A 20376-nucleotide genomic window follows, 5' to 3' on the forward strand; every position below is an offset into this window, starting at 1 on the left:
TAGAGCTTTTGATTGGGTGTAACCATTGCCTTAGGCAGATGATTTGGAAAAGTCAATTTATTGATAAGATGTGTGTTAGATAATTAGCCATCTAATTTCAACTTTAAAATGCATTAAAGCATTACTATTATGAAAGGAGTAATATTGTCAAGTATTTTATTAGTATTTTGGAAAGTAGAAACAATAGTAATGAAATACAGTCAAGAACAATGGAATTCTCACAGATTTCTGGAGAAAGCATAGAATGATATACTTTTTTATAGAGTATATTGACACTATCAATGAAAACATTCATGATATATGCTCAATATAGAATCTTACTATTGAGAACTAACCCCACAGATACATTTACGTCTATGTACAAAGAGGCATGTATAATCAATATCTATTAATAGAGAAAACTTAAAAATTTTAAATTCTATATGGTCTACACATGGAAGGCAATGCTTGTAGTAGGAAAAATAAGGTAGATCTTCGTATTAGTTTTCTATGTTGTATAACAAATTACCACAAACTTAGTAGTTTACAAGAATGGATATTTATTATCTCAGTTCCTGTGGGCTGAGAGTTAGGTACTGTTTAGTTAGGGTTTCTACTCAGAGTCTCATAAGGCTCAAGTGAAGTTTTCTCTGGGCTGTGTTCTCTCATGGAGCTCATTCGGGGAGGAATCTGCAGCCACAGTTACGCAGGTTGTTGGCAGATTCATTTCCTTGTGGTTGTAGAATTGAGGGACCTGGCTTATGCTGGTTGTTGGCTAAAGGTCACCCTCAGTTCTCAGAGGCCATAATTCCTAGAAGCTGCCAGCAGTTTCTTTCCACATGGTTGCTTACTTCATCAAGCCAGTAAGGAGAGTCTCTAAAAAACATCTGCTAGGAAGACAAAATCTTATGTCTTACTAGGGTAAAATAATCACAGGAGTGACATTCCAGCACCTTTGTCATAGTCTTTCGATTAGTCATGAGTCTGGCCCATACTGGGAGTGAAGGGATTATACACAGATGTAAGTATCAGGAAGTGGAGATCAAGACAGACCCCCCAAAGGTCTGTCCACCACACATCTATGTGCTGGTAGGGAAGGATTGCTAAGATGTGTTGCCGAGTAGAAAAAGAAGGTATTTATATTGTACCTCTGTGTATGCGTGCACATGCGCGCACGTACTTGTTTTTGCTTCTGACAAAAAACAATGGAAGAAAGCTATTTGGAATGGAAAGAGGATTAACAAGTCATTTCCTGTCATTTTTTTAAATGTTGCAATCTGCATCTTGCACACAAATGTATATATGTATACATGTGTATACGTATATTAATTGTGTTAGTATAAGAGTTAATTTTTTAAGTTTATGGTATTTTATGGCTATCTTTGAAACCGAAAGCAGAAGTAATGACTTTTACAAAATGAAAACAAAAACAAACAAAAAAGCCCATTTTGAAAAGGGTTTGAGAATCTAAGCTCTGCTTTTTATTTTTTTTTTATTTTTTAAGATTTTATTTACTTATTCATGAGAGACGCAGAGAGAGAGGCAGAGACGCAGGCAGAGGGAGAAGCAGGCTCCATGCGGGGAGCCCAATGTGAGACTCAATCCCAGGACCTCAGGATCAAGACCTGAGCCAAAGGCAGAAGCTCAACCACTGAGCCACCCAGGTGCCCCCTGAGCTTCAATTTTTTTAACTTACATGTGGTAAAATTGGAACAAGTAGTCTCTTAAATCTCGTTTATATACAAATCAGTCAAATGCTGGCTAGGTGGTAACCTGAATGCTACAATTATTAAAGTATAACACATTTTTTATAAAAAATGATCTTTTGAGCATGAGTTGGAGTTAGATCAGGAGGGTGGAGGAAACCTATCCACACAGAGTCCTGATGGAGTTGAGGAAGGAGAGGGGAAAAGTGGGGTTTAAGTGAGAAGTAATAACCAAGTCAAAGGGGGCAGAGCCTTGGAATCAGCGTAAACCTTATGCTGAAATGGCTTAGAAATCACTGAGAGAGGAGACATGTCATCTACATGACATTAATGTGAGACCAGATATTTGATTTTTATTTTTATTTATTTTTTATTTTTTATGTTTTTATTTTTATTTTTAATTAAACTTTTTACTTTGATATGTTTACAGATTCCCATGCACGTCTAAGCAACAATACAGAGAGAGCTTAAACACCCTTGATTTGGTTTCTCCCAGTGATAATATCCTGCAAAACTATAGTACAATGTCAAAACCAGGATATTTTGACGTCAATACAGTCAAATCTCCATTATCACAAAGATTCTTCAAGTTGTTCCTTTAGAATCCCACCTACTTCTTTCCTGCCACCACCTGCTCTGTAACAACCACTCCTCTGTTCTCCAGTTTTATAGTTTTGTCATTTCAAAAATGGTATAGAAATGGAATCGTATAGTATGTAGCCCTTGGGGCTTTTATCAATAGCATAATTTTTGGGTTTTTTGTTTATGTTGTAACATTTATCCATAGTTCATTCCTTTTTATTTCTGACATCAAACTGTGTCATTCATTCATTGAAGGACATCTGAGTTTTGGAGTATTATTAATGAAGCAGTTATAAACATGTATGTATAGGTTTTTGTGTGACCATAAATCTTCATTTTTTTGGGAAACTGCCTATGAAAGCATTACTGAGGCTTTTAGTGTAGTGACTGTATATTTAGATTTTAAGAAACTGGTCTTTTTTTTTTTTTTTTTTTTTTAGTGGCCAAACACTTTACATTCTAGAAGTGAAGCTTCTTCATATCCTCACCATCATTTGGTTTTAGCACTAATTTTTTTTTAGTGATTCTGATAGATCATTTTAGTTTTCATTTGTATTTTTCCAGTGACTAATGATGTTGGATAACTTTTCATGAGCTTACTTTCCATTCGTATGTGCTCCTCAGTGAAATATCTCCTCAGGTCATTTGTTCATGTTCCATTTGGATTGAACTAAAAGAAAATCCAGGGAACTTGCTGCCATGTTGTTTCTCTGGTCCAAAAGTCTCTAGAAAATCTGTTTCTCTTCTTTTAGAGTCTTCTTCTCCTTACTCTGTCCATAACGTCCAGGGTTTATTGCTATACTTAGTGGAAAAGCATATCTACACCACTTACCTGGAAACAGAAACCAAAGCTATCTTTTTAAAATACGAATTTATGTCCTACCTTATATCACCAAGAATTTGAAACAGATTACAGAATGCTGAGAGCCAGTCTGACAGTGTAGATTTCAGTGGATTGTCTTCTGTGCAATTTTCAAAATGATAGATAACTCAAGTCTTAATACTTCGATGACCTCTTTTCCTATATTCCCATCTTTCAGAAATGCTCCCTATTCTAAAAGACCACACCCATTTAGTATTTATTAGGTAAATTTAGTATTTATTAGGTAAATAATTTAAAACCTCGAGAAAACAGAAATATTTATAGGGATTTTCTTTTTCCTCTTGCTATAATTTAGACACCAAACACTGAGCTTCCCCCAAAGTGCAAATCTAACACGCCATATGCATAGATAAAAACATCCCATGTATTGAACACATCAGGGGCACCTGGGTGGCTCAGTGGTTGAGTGTCTGTCTTTGGCTCAGGTCGTGATCCTCAGGTCTTGGTATCGAGTCCTGGATCAGGCCACCCTCAGGGAGCCTGCTTCTCCCTCTGCCTGTGTCTCTGCCTCTCTCTGTGTGTCTCTCATGAATAAAAAAATAAAAAAATAAACAAATAAACAAACAAACAAATAAATAAATAAAATCTTTAAAAAAAGTAAAAGAAAAGAGCACATCAGTCCTCAGTGTGACTAGGTGGTTCACTGGTAACGCATTTGATGATGTCATGCCATAAAAGCCTCCTCGTTTTCTCTTAGTGTGCCAAGCAGACGTTATTTTCTGTATGCTACAATGTGGGAATATTTGGGAATCCCTGCCTTTCTACCCTGCCTTGGAAAGGTGGGCAAAGATTCTCTAGTAGAAGTTACTACCAAATACTTATCTAAAGTGACTGTGTAAATTTTTCTCTTACCAGCAATCTGCGAGGGTTCCAGTTCGTCCATATCCTCATGAACACTTGTTATTATCAGTGTTTTAATCATAGTTTTATTCTGGTGCTCGTATGTCAGTTTCTCATTATGGCCTCATTTTTCATCTCCCAAATCTCTGATCAGTTTGAAACCTTTTCACACATTTCTGGGCAATGTAGCTATGCTCTTTGACTAAGTGCTTATTTATCTTTAAAAATATATTTTTAAAGATTTTATTTATTTATTTATTTATTTATTTATTTATTTATTTATTTAAAGGTTTTATTTATTCATGAGAGACACACAGAGAGAGAGAGAGAGGGAGAGAGAGAGAGGCAGAGACACAGGCAGAGGGAGAAGCAGGCTCCATGCAGGAAGCCCGACGTGGGACTCAATCCCCGGTCTCCAGGATCAGGCCCTGGGACAAAGGCAGGTGCTAAACCGCTGAGCCACCCAGGGATCCCCAAGATTTTATTTATTTATTCATGAGAGACACAGAGGGAGAGGCAGAGACACAGTCAGACTCCCTGCAGGAAGCCTGATGTGGGACGAGATCCAGGACCATGGGATCATGACCAGAGCTGAAGGCAGATCTCAACCACTGACCACCCAGGTGTCCCTAACAAAATTTTTTTTTGGTATGTTTCTCTTGTCCTAAATGACTCTAATGTTCTTTATATATACCAGATACAGGCATCTTCTTACTATTTTTCTTTTTTCTTATTTCTTGGTATGGATTCTTAGATAATCCATTTTCAGCCTTTCTTCTTTTCAAATGTGCATTTAAGGCTCTAAGCTTTCATTAAACCATTAGCTCCATCTCACAAGTTTTGATAGGTTGTATTTTCATTACTATTTAGTTCAAAACATTTCTGATTTCTATTTTAATTTCCTTTTCTTCCCATGAGTTGATAAAAAATGTGTTACCTAATTTCCAAATATTTGATTATTTGCTAGCTTTTTTGTTTGTTTTATTTCTAAGCTAACGTCTGTTGGGATCAGAGAAGATACTCTGCATGATTTTAATCCTTTCAGTTTTGTCGAGCTTGCATTTAGTTCAGCATATGGTCTTTTCCTAGATCTGCTTGATCCTTCTTTTAGATAGATTGATATATTCATTTCTTTAATCAGTTATTCAACAATTTCTCCAAGGACTAACGATGCAATGGTAAGCATGAAGCAAATATTTTAAATTTCCCCAGACTGAAACATGAAGAGAAGCAGGATGAGGCCCTGTCTGTGTGTGTCTCACAAAGATTTTGATGTATTTGTATGTCTGTGCATATATATAGTTTGTGAATAATTTGACTCAATTTCCTTATTAGTTCTGAATATATTGCTTCTGTCTTTTAAAATTGATATCCCCAATTCTCTCTTTATCTTTAGCACAATAAAATATACATTAGTTTCTAATTTAATTTTTTTGGTGTCTGTCATAAGAGATAGACAAGATCATTTTATTCTCCACTATACGAAGGGTTAGGCATGTCAAATGTTATTTATTATTATCACCTTACAAATGACAAAAGGAGATTCAGAGGCTTCTCTGAGGGGTGTAAATCCTGCCTATCTATGTTGTAAGGTCAGTGTCAAGATTAAATGGAAAACCACAGCCAGAATGTTTTTGAAATTGCAAGCTTTGTGCATGTGAATGTAGTGGGGTACCCTTAGAAAGTTTTCTCAAAAAAAACAAAAAAAAACAAAAAAAAAACAATAATTCTCATTACCAACATTAGTCCTTTGGGAGTTAACTCTAGTATGTAGAGACACCACGGCTTACCAACAATCCTTTTTCCAAACATGTAATCAGTGAGAGTTTTTAAGAATGTTTAAGCCTAATTTAAAAAAATCATTATTCCCATGGTGTATTTCCCCCAAAGATAGTGAAGAGTTAATGTTTGGGTTTTCTTTTTTTTTTTTTTTAATGTTTGGGTTTTCAGCCTAAATTTGCCATGAAGTTCCCTTCATTCTTTGTAGAGGAAGAAACCAAGGATTCCAAATCATCCTCTGTGGAAGTATATTTAACACAAACAAACAAACAAACAAAACACCTAGAACTTAGATTTAAGAGCCTTTTTGGGTGGAGACTCTGTGGTGGTTGTAGCTTTAATCTTGACCTAAACTTCCTCTTCTTTTTAAAAATAAACGCTAAGCATTGTTTCTTGGATATAATTGTAAGTGATCTTTCCAGAAAAAGAACAACTCTGTTTTGAAAGAATCTAGTAAGTACTACTGAAACCAGTGTGATGGAAGGTTGGTCAGACTCTAAATGACCAAAACCGGAAATTCCACAAGACCATAACATTCTTTAATTGTAGCCAAGTGGTACTCACCAAGGGCAGGATCCTTTCTAGTTCTCAACCATTTAAACTAAGATATTTCATAGAGTTTCGGTTTTCTTTGAAACGACTTTAGTAAAACTCTCATTTTAAGAACTGGCATGCAAGTTAGTGCCATTGTAAACACAGGACTTGTGTTGTTTTTCTCCAAAAATGATGTATTCATTTGAGCATAACTGGAAGACGCAGAATGAGCCAATATCAATTTCATGGCGTTCAGCTCATCTAAACAGGCAAATGCGTTATACCCTCTTGAAATGAAATGCTTGGTCCCTCATCTCTAACGTGGCAGACATGTCCTGGAATTTAAAGAACCTTTGTTTACAAGGCGAAAATAATGGCCTCAGTGCTCTGTAATTGATTTTCAGGGCCCAATCCTGAAACAAGTAGTACAGTATTCCATTACTACAGCCAGTTTCACGAATCAATCTAAATAAATGTGTTTGCTTTGCAGACTTGAATCAATACAAACAAATTTGCAGAGTTCTTACATGGTGGGGGGAGAAAAGTGCCAGCACTTCTATGTTTGTGGAGGGTTTTTGTTGTTCTGAAATACCATTTTTAAAACATTCCCAGATCTTGAATTTTTAAAGTAAAATCCTGAAACTGCATTCCTTTACCAAATAACATCATATGCTGGATGCTTTTGATCATAAAAATATATATAACTTATCCAAAGTGTCTTTCATTATTGTAATTCAAAGTTGTCTTACTTTTGTAAAATGTATTGCTTTAAATTAAAACACACAAAGACTAAAATAAAATAAAACATGCAAAGATGTGCAAATATTTAGGTTTAGCAAAACACAAGGTTCTTGACAACTAGATTAAGAAAAATCTTTCTTCCAGTTATCCTTGCCTATGTCTACAGACCATAAAGTATGTGCAAGAGTTCTCAACCTCAGTACCAGGACATTGATGTGTGCCTACCTGCCTGCTTATCTTTCTCCTATAAATACTTGTTGACAGGTTATCCCAGGCCAGACAATTTGCTAAAAGCTGATGATATAAAGGTATGTAAGGTAAGGCTTCTGTTGGAGCTCACACAGAAGTGTGCACATTTCTCAGTTCATGCTGCTTATAAAAAGCATAATGTATGACTCACAGTCCTCAGGGAAGCCAACATCAAGGCACTGGTAGATTCAGTATCTGGTGAGGTTTCACTTCCTGGTTCATAGACAACTCCTTCTCACTGTGTCCTTAAACAGAGGTAGGGGCGAAGGAACTCTCTGGGCCTGTTTCATAAGAGCAGAGGCCTCATGACTTAATGACCTTCTAAAGGGTCCATCTCCAATTACTATCACATTGGGAATTAGGTCTCCACATTTGAATTTTAGAAAGGATACATACTCTCAGTCTATACCAACACATAAGCAAAAAAGTTATTTTCTTTTTTTTTTTAAAGATTTTTATTCATTTATTCATGAGAGACACAGAGAGAGAGAGGCAGAGACACAGGCAGAGGGAGAAGCAGGCTCCATGCAGGGAGTCCGACGTGGGACTTGATCCCAGGACTCTGGGATCACGCCCTGGGCCAAAGGCAGGCACTAAACCACTGAGCCACCCAGGCATCCTGAAAAGTTCTAATATAGCTTATGTTATACAGAGTTTTAACCAAAGTGCTGTTGAGCACTAATTGATACAATAATTTTAGAGATAAGAATCAGAAATGACTTCACAAATGGCATAATTTAAACAGGACATTGAAGAAGGATTAGACAAAAGGAAGAGAATCCCTGTAAATATTAAGAGCACATGCTAATTCTTAATTCAGAATAATAATCCAAGTAAAATTTTAGTGGGCATTAGAATCAACTATGAGATTCTTTCAAATGGCTTTTACCCCTCCTCTTCATTACCCCAGGATTATCTTAGACCTGACAATCCTTGCTCAAGAGTTACTGAAGAAAGGGATGCAAGAGTATTATGACCTTCAAGTGCATGGGAAACAGAAGAATTTAGAACCACTGGTTAGTACAAAATTGCCATCGATAGTTGAATGAGCTGCATAAACTTAAAGAGTCAGCTAGTTCAGTGGGAAGATTCTATGTGCAATGACTAATGGCAAGCAAATGTAGGTGTCCCAGGAAAGAAGATAGTCATGCCAGATTTCTCTAAGGGGTAACTGGTGACTCAGTTGGTTAAGTATCTGACTCTTGGTTTCAGCTCAAGTCAGGATCTCAGGGTCTTGAGATCAAGCCCCGCATTGGGGTCTGCACTCAGCACTCAGCATGGAGTCTGCTTGAGATTCTCTCTCTCCCTCTGCCCCTCCTCCCCATTATATTTATTAAATAAATAAATCTTAAAAAAAAGTAACACATTGAGGTAATGATTAGCCTGATACAGTCATCTTAGAGCTACCCCTAAAAGTCTCTGGACTTCCATATCTTCATCTTTAAATCTAGTTATTAACCATTGGACTAGATGGTTTTTAAATCACTCAATTTTTCATGTTTTCATCCAGACAATAAATATTTCTCTAGTACCTTCTGTGTGTTAAGCACTGCTACAGGGAGACTATAAACAAAATGTTTTCTGAATCTTGCTTCAAACACAGTGCTCCATTATTAGATGAAAGGTATTATAATGTGGGTGTTCTCCATTGGGCTGCAACTCTCAGAAAGGCTATTCTTCTCAGTAAGGCTATTTTTCTTTTCTGAGTAAGCTTTGAGAATTAAATTTTCTCTATGCTGAAAGCTCTGTCTAGGCAGATTTACAATAATTGCCCTTTGGTGCTTTGGGGGAACTCTTACTCTCAGAGAGCCTTAATGGATACAAGAGGGTTTATTACTCAATTCTTGAGGGCACAGTGGTCAATTCCTTGAATTAATTTTTAGTATAGTGCAGACAGTTAAAAAGCAAAATTCCCTTTTGGGACTTAGAATGAGGAACTTTTGGACAGATAGTAAACCTTCAGGGAATCAAGGAGAATATATTATAATAGAAGCCCATGGACTTCTGAAGATAAGATAGAAGATTAGGATTTTTCAGGGACCTGGCAGACATTTTCTTGTTTCAGTAAATAAATATTTAGTTTCTTCCTTCCAGGGTCAACTGCCCACAGTGACATTTTGGATGATGATGGAATGTCATGAAAAGACTTGTGTGCCATGAAATAAAGGTAAGTGCAATTCTAAAAAAAATAATAATAAAAGGCACATTATAGAAGACTTCAGTAATGGAACATATAATAAACAGTCTTTATGTTTTAGTTATAATTTATTTTATTCTTTAGCCACAAGATCTCAAGAAGCATTAACTTAGTTAATCACAACTAGTGTTATAAGAAGGTCAAACAAAACATATTGACAATAGAAGATGAAAAGTGGTTCTTGCTTAAAGGAAAGTTCATTTCATTTGAGGCCCACAAAGATCTTTTCTGCTTATACTTTCTTTAAAAAAAGAAACAGTTTCATGCTCAACGGAGGTTTTGTTCCACCACAGAATATCAGGTTCTTTGATAGTATTTGTTCAACTTTGCCATCGCAAAGTCCCACATCCCATGCCACTGCTTTTTATCCTACAACTTGAAATCTTTGCACAGAGTTCTGCTTTTCACTCCAGTTCCTTGATTTTCTTGATTGAGAACACTCACATTCTCAAGTCTTATTTTGTTTTGCAAGTTCTGCAACCCTTTGGTCTTTGTTCCTATGGCTTCAACTATCACTTCTAGGCTGAAACTGCATCCTGAGGCTACAAATTCAACTCCCTTAGAAAATCCTCTCCTCTTGTTTTTTCCTACCCTGCGGCTCCCTATCACCCAGAAGAGGTCATCTCAAATCTATCTCTTTGGTGAAGCTCTCACTCATCCTTTCAAGCCAACTAATGATGTCTTTCTATGTGCTGTCTTAGTCCTTCCCACAAAGCTTCACCAACGTATCACAATTCAGGGCGCATCTATCTCCTCCCCCAAGTTATGAGGATAACATTCATCTGATATTTACTGTGCCATGCACAGTAGACAGAAATAAAGAACTGTAGTATAAAGATTGAATAGCAAGACCCAGTTTGGACAAAATGGTGATATTGGCAGAGGCAAAACTAAAAAAGCACATGAAAATATGGGAAAAGACAGGAAAAATGGCTTTGGTGACACGAATGAAGAAGATAGTATAATTTCATGAGTTGGTTGATATGAGGTGATTTATCGAGGGATTGGAATATTAGAGTCTCTTACTGCTGGGTCCTGAAATTTTAACCCATATGAAAGGAGAAAAGAAATAATCTTGAGCTTGAGGAAGGTAAGGAGCTAGAACTGGGAGCTCTTCTTGAAATAGAATGTCAGAAGGACAGCTCCTACTGAGCAGCTAAGCCTGCACCACGAGTTGCCATGGAGATTAAATTTACATTAAGGGCCTTAGGAATTGTCAAGCATGTTTTGGATCACTGAAATCCATGAATGTTCCTCAGAAACAAGCACAATACCATTTGTTAGAGATAATTGCACAATCCTGATTGTGTGAGGCTGCCATGGATAAGTTAGTTACTCCTAAAATAGTTTTATGAGCACAAATGACAGTGCAATTATCCACATGAGCAAAAGCTAGCAGTCAAAACATATAGAAGGACTGTAAAGTGTAAAGATGATAAAAGCTCATGAAAGATTTATAAAATAAAGTGCTAAAAGTTATTGAAAATGTAAATAAGGAATAGAAAACATCAAAATTTTGAAACAAAATGGGGTACCTGACTGATTCAATTGGTAGAACATGTGGGTCTTGATCTCAGTGTTGTGAGTTTGAGCCCCATGTTCAGTGTAGAGATTACTTAACAATGAAATCTTAAAAAAAAGAAGAAGAAGAAGAACTAAATAGACCTCAAGCAAATGAAAAAGAAAGTAATTAAATCAAAATTTCAGAGGACAAGTTTAGACAGATCAAGACTTGTCTGGTCTAAGTATCTGAGACCCTGAAAGGGGAGGAGGTCAGAGAAAAAAAAAAAAAAAAAAAAGACAATTAAAAAGACTTGAACCTAGCATCCAAAAGAATAGCCACAGGAAGAGAGAGCATGAGGGAAAAGCTAAATTTAGAAATATATGGTACAAGAATGTTTAGAATCAATGAAAGACTTGTTTACTTAGAACACAGAGGCATAGCAAGTTTTGAATATATAAAATAAGACCATAGCATACTGTCATAGTAAAACCCTAAATCCAAAGGAAAATAGTCCTTAAAATTACCAAAGAAAAAGACTGACTTACATGTAAAAAACTGACAAGTAGAAAGGCAATAATTTTTGTCATCTTCAGTGGGGCTAGAAAGTAATTTAATTATAAAATCAAAAAGCAAAAACAGCAGGAAAATGTAAACTGTATCATGTATATCCTAACCAAAAGCAAATTGTCACAGCAATTGCTATCAGAAAGAGCATCCTTCAAGGTGCCTGGATGGCTCAGTTGGTTAAGTGTCTGCCTTTGGATCAGGCCATGTTCTTGGGGTCCTGGAATCGAGCCCCAGCCTGCAATCTCTGCTCAGTGGGGAGTCGGCTTCTCCCTCTGCCCCTTTCCCCACTTGTGCTCACACTCTCTCCCTCTCTCTCAAATAAATAAATAAATCTCAAAAAGAAAAAAAAGAGAGAGAGAGAAAGCATCCTTCTAAAATGTTCAGTGTAGAGGGACAAAAAGGATCAATATATAAAATAAAAGAAACAACTTCCCAGGAAATTATAGCAATCCTAAACTCTATTCTCCCCAGCAATATAGAGCAAAATATATAAAACAATAATTAACTAGAAGATGAAATAGGCAAATTCATAATTGTATTAGATAATATTAGAGATTTTAAAAACATTTCTCTCAGAAACTGACAGACCTATTAGATAAAGAATTAATGAAAATAAAAAAGATTTGAACAAATCTTAATAAGCTTGACCTAGTACACACACATACACACAATAAGCTCATTAGAAAATTAGGGAAAATTAAGTAATACATATTATTTTCAAAGAAACATGGCACATTTCTAAAAATTAATTGTATTATAATGTTCTTCAAAAGAAGTACTAAATATGAGCACAGCCTCTGAAAGAAAAAGTAACATTAGATACCAGTAATAAAATAACCCAAAAATACACTTTAAAATAAAAAAAAAAACTTTTAAGCAATCTAAAATAATTAATGTGAATAATATATTAATTATAAAGTAATAAGAGCTGAGTAACATTGAACTACCTTTTCAGAAGGGAAGAGATAGTAAAGAACAGTGCTTATAGGACATAATACCAATTAAATCTATATGATTGAAAAAAGTTTGAAAATTACCTTTAAGAAGTTAGAAAAAGAACACAGACTAAATGCAAAGAAAGTGGCAGAAAAGGAAGAGTTAAAAAAATACCTCACCAATGGAATAGAAAACAAAGAAACCCAATAGATACTAGAGATTCATCAAATAGGCCGTCTTTTGTCCATATTGGTTCAGTACCAAGAGGAGGCTCAGAAACAAGTGGGAATAATGATATATGGATACAGAGCACCATGAACTTATACAATAAATATGAAACCTTGATGATACGGAGAAATATGAGAGAAAAATATTTTACTCTAAATAACTAAAAAATGATATAGAAAACCTTTAAAAAAAAACCCATTCTCTTAATCTGCATAAACAAAAATACCATAAACTGGGTGTCAGTTTTAAGATTTTATTTATTTATTTGAGAGAGAGTGTGTGAGCAGGGGCAGAGGGGGAGGGAGATAGCAGACTCCCTGCTGAGTGTGAAGCTTGATGCCGATTTAGTCTCATGACCCTGAGATCGTGACCTGAGCCAAAATCCAGAGTCTGATGTTCAACTGGGTCACCCCAGACTGGGTGGTTTTTAAAGAACAGAAATTTATTTCTGATAGTGCTGGAAGCTGGGGAATCCAAGATCAAAGCATCAGCAGATCCGATGTCTGATGAGGGTCCCCCTTCTGGTTAGTAGACAACTGTCTTCTTGCTGTGTCTTCACATGGGCTTCTGTTATAAGGTCACTAATCTCATTCATGAGGGCTCCACCCTCACCTAAGCACCTGCCAAATGCTCCACCTCCAAATACCATCATCTTGGAGAATAGGTTTGGATACACTGTGGGAACAGAAATCTTCAGTGTGTAGTGCCCCTCAACTCTGTCTTCATTGAAATAAAATGTGATTCCCACCCCACACTGACATGTAAATTCAAGACAGATTAATTAATGGCCTAAGTATGAAAAACAGAATTTTTAAATGACAGAAGAAAATAAAGACAATTTGTTGTTGTTGTTGTTTTGCTAGAGATAATGATTGTTGAAGTAATTAAACAAGGCCTTCAGACTGAGGGGCTCTAAATCCTTGAGAGCCAACACAGGAAGACCAAAACCAAGGCCAGACTTAACACACTTGAACCTGAGAAAATGAAACCTAAGAACCACTAATTATAACCACTGACTAGTCTTTCCCAAATAAAGCAAGTGTTTAAGCCAATCAAATGACTTCCTGTTTTGCTTTCATGTCTTCTCTATGAAAACCTCTCCACAGCTCCTTTTGGTGGATCACTTTTAACCATTGTTGGTTTGGCACTGCCCTTTTCAAATTGATGTATACTCTGAGAAACTGTTGAAAATTTTAATGTGCCTCACTTTACCTTTCAACACAATGTAGAAAAAGATTTATGAAGGAAGACGCAGAATGTATAAAGAATAAGAGGAAAAAATGTCCACCTGATCTATATGTGTTCTGACAATACTTATGAAATATTTAATCAACCTAGGGGGAGATATTGAGGATGAATTGGAGAAGGAGTTGCTTGAAAAATTTGGCAAGCTTCAACTTCTGCTGATCATGGGCACCAGGGTTGCTCTTTCTAGAGTAGGTTCCAAAATAGTGCTGTTTCTCAAGGGCTAAGAGTTGGAGCCACAGTCTTAACTTGGGGTGGAGTTTACTCCATGCTCTGTAGACATTTGGGAGTGGGGGTAGGTAAGCATTTTCTGTGGTCCCTAGATTTTGGGGTGAGTGTAGCTCCTGGCATTTAGTAAACAGGCACCAGGAGTGCTAAGAGCAAGGCATGGGACAGTGCAGAGCAAAGAAGAAAATCTTGTACAGCCAAGTGACAACTCTAGCTTCAATATAAATTATTTCTTGGAAGACGCTTGCCATCCCTGAGCATCTTCTTTAACAGAAATATGGGACCACTACCCATAACGAAGGGCCTGGGTGTTCAGCCTGAAATCCGGGGCCAGGAGAAGGGAAACCAGGGCAGGGGATCAGGAGCTTTGGCAGAGGCACATGGGTGGAGAGCTCTGTAACTGAGCAGATGGAGAAAATGTCATGAGGATTGTGAGGTGCTCAGCATCTAAGTCTGCTAATGCTGGATTTCTACAAGAATATCCCTCCAGGGGTGTCTGGGTGGCTCAGTGGGTTAAGGGTCTGCCTTGAGCCCAGTCATGACTCCAGGGTCCCTGGATGGAGCTCCTGCTCAGTGAGGAGTCTGCCCCTCCCTCCTGCTCCTGCTCCCTCTCTCTCTCAAATAAATAAATAAATAATAATTTAAAAAGAAAAGAAAAGAATATCCTTTCAAGGAAGCTATCGGTTTCGATGTGGCATTAGAAATGTCAACGTTGCAGCAATAGACCAAGCAGAGGGGAGGGCTAGCCGTTGTGTGCCAGAACTCGTGTAGAGGCTCCTCTCATACCATCCCAGGAAGCAGATGTGAGAATGAGGCCAAGAGACACCAGCCCGTCTCTTTCTGACCTGTGGAGCCTTTCTGACCACAAAACTCGTGTTCTTTATTTTCCAAGATTGCTCTGAAATAGCTGTGATTATGCTCATTTATCAGTTGAAGAAGCTAACAGGCAAGGAGCTTAGGTAACATTGGCGAGTGCTTGAATTCCAACCTAGAGTTTTCTTTTTATGTTCCAATATTCTGAAAACTGGGCTTTACTCTATATTCACTTTTACTTCGGACTGTGCTATGTGTGTGTGTGTGTGTGTGTGTGTGTGTGTGAGAGAGAGAGAGAGAGAGAGAGAGAGAGAGAAACAGAGACAGAGACGAGAGAGAAGAAAAAAAGGAAACATTTGCATCTTGGCATGTTTTTGGCTTAGAATTTTTTTTATAACATTTTTTTTTTAAATTGGAAGAGGTACTAGACTATTATTCTGCTTTTTCCTACACATTAAATTTCAACTGAAGTTAAAACGAGTAGAAGCTATCCGTACATTACGATGTCAGAAAAACAAGTTGCCTTTTCTTCAGCTGATTGCCTTATGAACCAAGGAAAGGGTTGTAAACTCACGGCCAACCACTCTTTGTTCAACTCAGTCACAAAAACACATAAAGACATCGGGGGCACTGCACTCTCATTGTTTGGTCTCTTAACCCAAAATTCACTTTACCGTAGAGTTAACGCCTACAACTCCTCAGTAAATCGCAGTAAATCAATCACTCATCTTTGTTCTTCCCAGTTTTTATTTTATTCTTTTTTAATTTGAAAAGTCTGCAACTGTGGTTCATGGTGATTTCTCTGCTAAGACTGTTTTCTTTGGATTCCAATGGAGTGACCCAGAAGACAGTTAGTTGGATACTTCCCTGAATGTGAAATTTGTAAACGGCATCCCTGTCGATCTTAGATCCTCTTCAACCACAGACCAAGATAATTTGGCTGTTTCCTGTTAGCTAATCCTTGCCTATAATGAGATAATACTTTTAGAATAACATGGATTTCTCCAGGTTTGTGGTGTAGCTGAAAATCACGTTCCCGTAATTTTATATTTTCACTGGCTGGCTTCATGGTGAAGTCAGGTTAAAAAAACGATGGAAAACTGTGGGTGGTTTCTCTCTAACACATTCTTAGGATGGGAGAAGCTGTTCAATTCCTCCCATGACAGTGACATGTTCCTTTTCATGTGGTGATTTCTTCCTATTAGAAATCCAGAGTTTGATTTGAGGGCCTTTGCACACTGTTTTCCTCTTGGTTAAAATCTTTGTGTTTTGAAATATGTGTATTGATAGGAGCAGGAGAGTAAATTGAATAAGTAGACTAGGGATTTTTTTTAATTGTAAATTTCCTATATGATTTCAAGGTCACTATTTCTTTGTATGTAATGAAAATGTTGCTGACAATCACTCATCCCTGATCTCTTACTATTGGATGCCATAAGGGCTAGTCCTGATACTCAAAGGTCCTATTTATCTATTTTCCAAATGGTTGGCTTCCAATGAACCTCATGACAATGTATATAACAAACTCAAATGTCCTAAGCTTTGGATTTCTTTAATCAATATTTAATTTCCTTTTGCTTCATGTTTTATTTATGAGACACTTGCAAGAATTAGCATGGGTTATTGTTTTTTACCTCATGCTCTTATAAGATATTTCTCCCTGCAGGCTTTGCTGTACAAATTAGAATTGTCAGAAATAAAAGTACATACAAACATGGGTAAAATGTTTAAGCTTAGAATTAAAACTCTCCACCTTTAAGTTAACTGACATCGATATTTGCAATACCTAAAGTAACAATTTGTCTTTTCCTGCAACTGCAACCAGAAAACAGAAAATAAGCTATAGCTTATTTTTAAGCAGGTGCCTGGAGGGCTCATCCCCTGTGGTGGAAATTGTTCAATGCCTTCTAGGACCTAGGCCTATTCTACTTCCTCCCTAACAGAGTCCTGACATTGGTTGAACCATCGTTGCTTGAAATGAAAATCCACACAGCTCAGCATTCCATACATGCTAGATGGGGCATTTGATCAATTTATAGCCATAAGATATAGGGGTAATATTTTTGATGGGTGAGTTTTCAAACAGAGGAACAATTCCTTTCTTACTCCTTTTTCCAACCTATGGTTTGGAATGTAAATGTGATAGCTGGAGCTCTGACAGGCATTTTTGGACCATGAAGCAAAAACAAGCTGGTTGTCCATGGTGTTAGAAGGTATCCAGGCTATACTAACATTAGGTAACCCACCTCTGGGCTTCTTTTATAAGTGGGAGAAATAAAATTTATCTTATTTAAGAGGACCATTTCATTTTTTAAAATTGTATGAAGGGCACCTGGATGGCTCAGTGGTTGAGCACTTGCCTTTGGCTCAGGCCATGATCCTGGGGTCCTGGGATTGAGTCTCACATCAGGATCCCCACAGGGAGTCTGCTTCTCCCTCTGCCTGTGTCTCTGCCTCTCTCTGTATTCCTCATGAATAAATAAATACAATATTTAGAAAAAAAAGTTGTATGAACACAAACCTAACCCTAACTGAAAAAAAAAATATCTACAATAAGTAATGCTAGTTATACTGATGGTTAAAATAATAACTTTTATTCAGTTTGTACTACGTCAGACAATATGCTAAATACATTAATTAATTTGATCTTCACAACAATCCTATAAGATAGATAATATTATTATTTCCTTTATAATAGATGAGAAACTGAAGCTCAGAAGATTGAAGTAGCAGGCAGAGAATCTAAGCTCTAAAGAAGGTAATCTGACTCTCCCCCACTGGGCCATGTGGCACCCTCGGAAAATCAGTACTAGTTACTTGGTAGTCTGTGTTCAGACTTCCCACACACATCACATCATCCCGTGGGCTCCTGCCATCCTCATGACACCTGGGACACTTTTTTTTATGTCACTATTCATTTATTTTTTTTAAAATTTTTTTATTGAAGTTCAATTTGCCAACATTTAGCATAACACTCAGTGCTCATCCCGCCAAGTGCCCTCCTCAGTGCCCATCACCCAGTCACCCCAACTCCCTGCCCACCTCCCTTTCCACTGTCCCTTGTTCATTTCCCACAGTTAGGACACCTGTGACACTTAAATGTATATGAAGACTGAAGGAAATAAAACATTTATTGATTAACTACCATTTCCCAGTACTGTGATAGACACATGCTATATATTCTCAATTAATTTTAACCATTGCTCTGTGGGGAAACATAATGAAGCTTAAGAGTTAAGAGTATAATTTTTGGAGACATAGTGGCTGACCCCCGGACTCCTACCTACTAGGTTTGTGACAGTTTTCAAGTTAGATAATTTCTGTTCCTCAGTTTCCTCTTCTGTGTAAAAGGGGAGGATAATACTGCATCATAAGATTTTGTTAGAAATTAAAATAATTCTGGAAAAGTGCTTAGAAAAGAGCCTGGCACCTTAGTAATCCTCATGCAATTGAGCTAATGAAGAGTTGGCTTGGAAAAGAATAAAACCATGAAACATCTGCCAGGAGTTACACAATTAATTAATTAATTAATTTTCCCATTATTTCGGTCATTTGGAGTTCTCTATTCTATTCTATTCTATTCTATTCTATTCTATTCTTCTCTTCTATTACAGATGAGGGACCTGAGACTCACAGATGATGAACCAGCTCTTGTGGACCAGTTCTCTTGGAAACAGACTCCAAGATAGAAAGATTGGTTGCAGAAAGTATTTTGGAGAGTTCTCTCAGCACTAAGACCTGGAAGCGAGGGAGAGTGAGGAGGGCAGGTATGAACAAGGGGAGATGTTAATCTGTGATGCAAATGCAGTGCTACCATTGTCCTCTGCTGATGTCACAGGAAACTCTGGGCGGGGCTGGACCTTTAGAGCTGTCTCCAACTGAAATGGATCTAGGCTTCTGTACCTTTTGACCAGTCCGGATGGGAAGGACTCCAGTAAGGGGGCATCACACAGGGCAAAGCAACACCCTCTGCTGGAGGGTGATTTCCAGGAAGCCCTCATCAGTCACAGGGGCCCACATCAGTTGGGTGTGTCTTGGGGGTTGCAGGGGCCCAGCACAAAACTGCCCAGTGCACCAGCTCAAGGTCCCAAAGTCATAAGTGATAGAGTTGTGTACAAAGCCACATCCATACAACCTGCCTGCTGCCTCTTTGTGCTGTGTTACACACCCTCTCACACAACTGATAGAAGAACTTGTTGAGAAGTAACCACAGAATGACATTGGAGGGAACCCACATGAAACAGCCCCCACCCCCCAATGTAACTAACTAGCAGAAAAAATTGATAAAACTTAGGTCCTCATTGGCATTATCTCACTTTTTTCTCCTCTTTTCTGGATGAAACTTCAATCTGACACTGTGTTCCACAGAGGTGCAGAGGAATAAAGGAAGAACTGTAAGCGACCGGAATGAATAGGAAGATAAATAAATTAATTAATTGTGTAACTCTTAGCAGATGTTTCATGGTTTTATTCTTTCCCAAGCCACCTCTTCATTAGCTGTCCCATAAGCTGAGTCTAAGGCAAATAAACCATTAGTGATTGCGCATGTATTGCCAAAGATTTTACCAAGCTAGCTGTTGAGGCCATGTATGGGGACTAGGAATGTGCTGAGCGTGTCACCACACTGTCTTCTTCATTCCTACAGCCCTGCTGAGCCTGAGGAAGTCTTTCTGCACAGACTCTAGTGGATCAAAAGCTTCTGAGCATTTCACTGCATAAAAGAGTCATGGCTGGAGATTGACACTGTATCTGCCAGGACCTGGTAAAGAATCTTGCAAATTTTGTGTAGTTCAGCTTTTCTGAGACTTACCTGACCACTTCATCCTTTCTTAGATCAGCATCCTAAAGAATGCATGCAGGGAAAGGCTACTCTCTGCTCACCTTCTATGTGTGGCCTTCTCCATTCCTGTCTCATTTTGTCTCTTAGTGTCTCTTAGCAGGGGTGGGGTGGTTATGGGTTCCATCTCTGTGTCCAGGCCCATTCCGGTTTCCACAACCATCATTACAGGTTCAGAAGAGCCCCAGCAGCTCTAGCTGCATGACAGCTTGGATGCATATACCAGGATAAATCCTCCTCATGATCTGATGTACAGTGATGAGGTCTGCCCTGTGATGCTGGTGGCATCTTTGCTTACTCTCTCCCCTCTCCCACAGTGTCATCTCAGAAGTCCAAGACTCTGCCTTCGTCTCTGGCCCCTACAATGCCCACACACCTATTCCACTGCCTGGAGCCTAACTTTGCTTGATTACTTCCCTGATTCCCAGCCGAGCTCTTCCCTGTCTCCTTCCTTGGAACCCAGAACCAGCAACTTGTATGGATTCCCATCTCTCCTATAGCTCAGTCCATACAGTTGTCTTCCTCTTG

General features: G+C 37.8%; 1 long non-coding RNA gene across 1 annotated transcript in view; it reads right to left on the reverse strand.

Moving 5' to 3' along the window:
- LOC111092343 overlaps positions 1-18750 on the reverse strand; it is a 54240-nt gene extending 35490 nt beyond the window's left edge. Inside the window, exon 1 of the long non-coding RNA XR_005378273.1 lies at positions 18646-18750. This is a non-coding gene — a long non-coding RNA (uncharacterized LOC111092343). The remainder of the gene's footprint in view (positions 1-18645) is intronic.
- Between the last annotated feature and the right edge of the window lie 1626 nt (positions 18751-20376).

The sequence above is a fragment of the Canis lupus genome, chromosome 25 (assembly GCF_011100685.1).
Source record: "Canis lupus familiaris isolate Mischka breed German Shepherd chromosome 25, alternate assembly UU_Cfam_GSD_1.0, whole genome shotgun sequence".
Taxonomy (NCBI): Eukaryota; Metazoa; Chordata; class Mammalia; order Carnivora; family Canidae; genus Canis; species Canis lupus.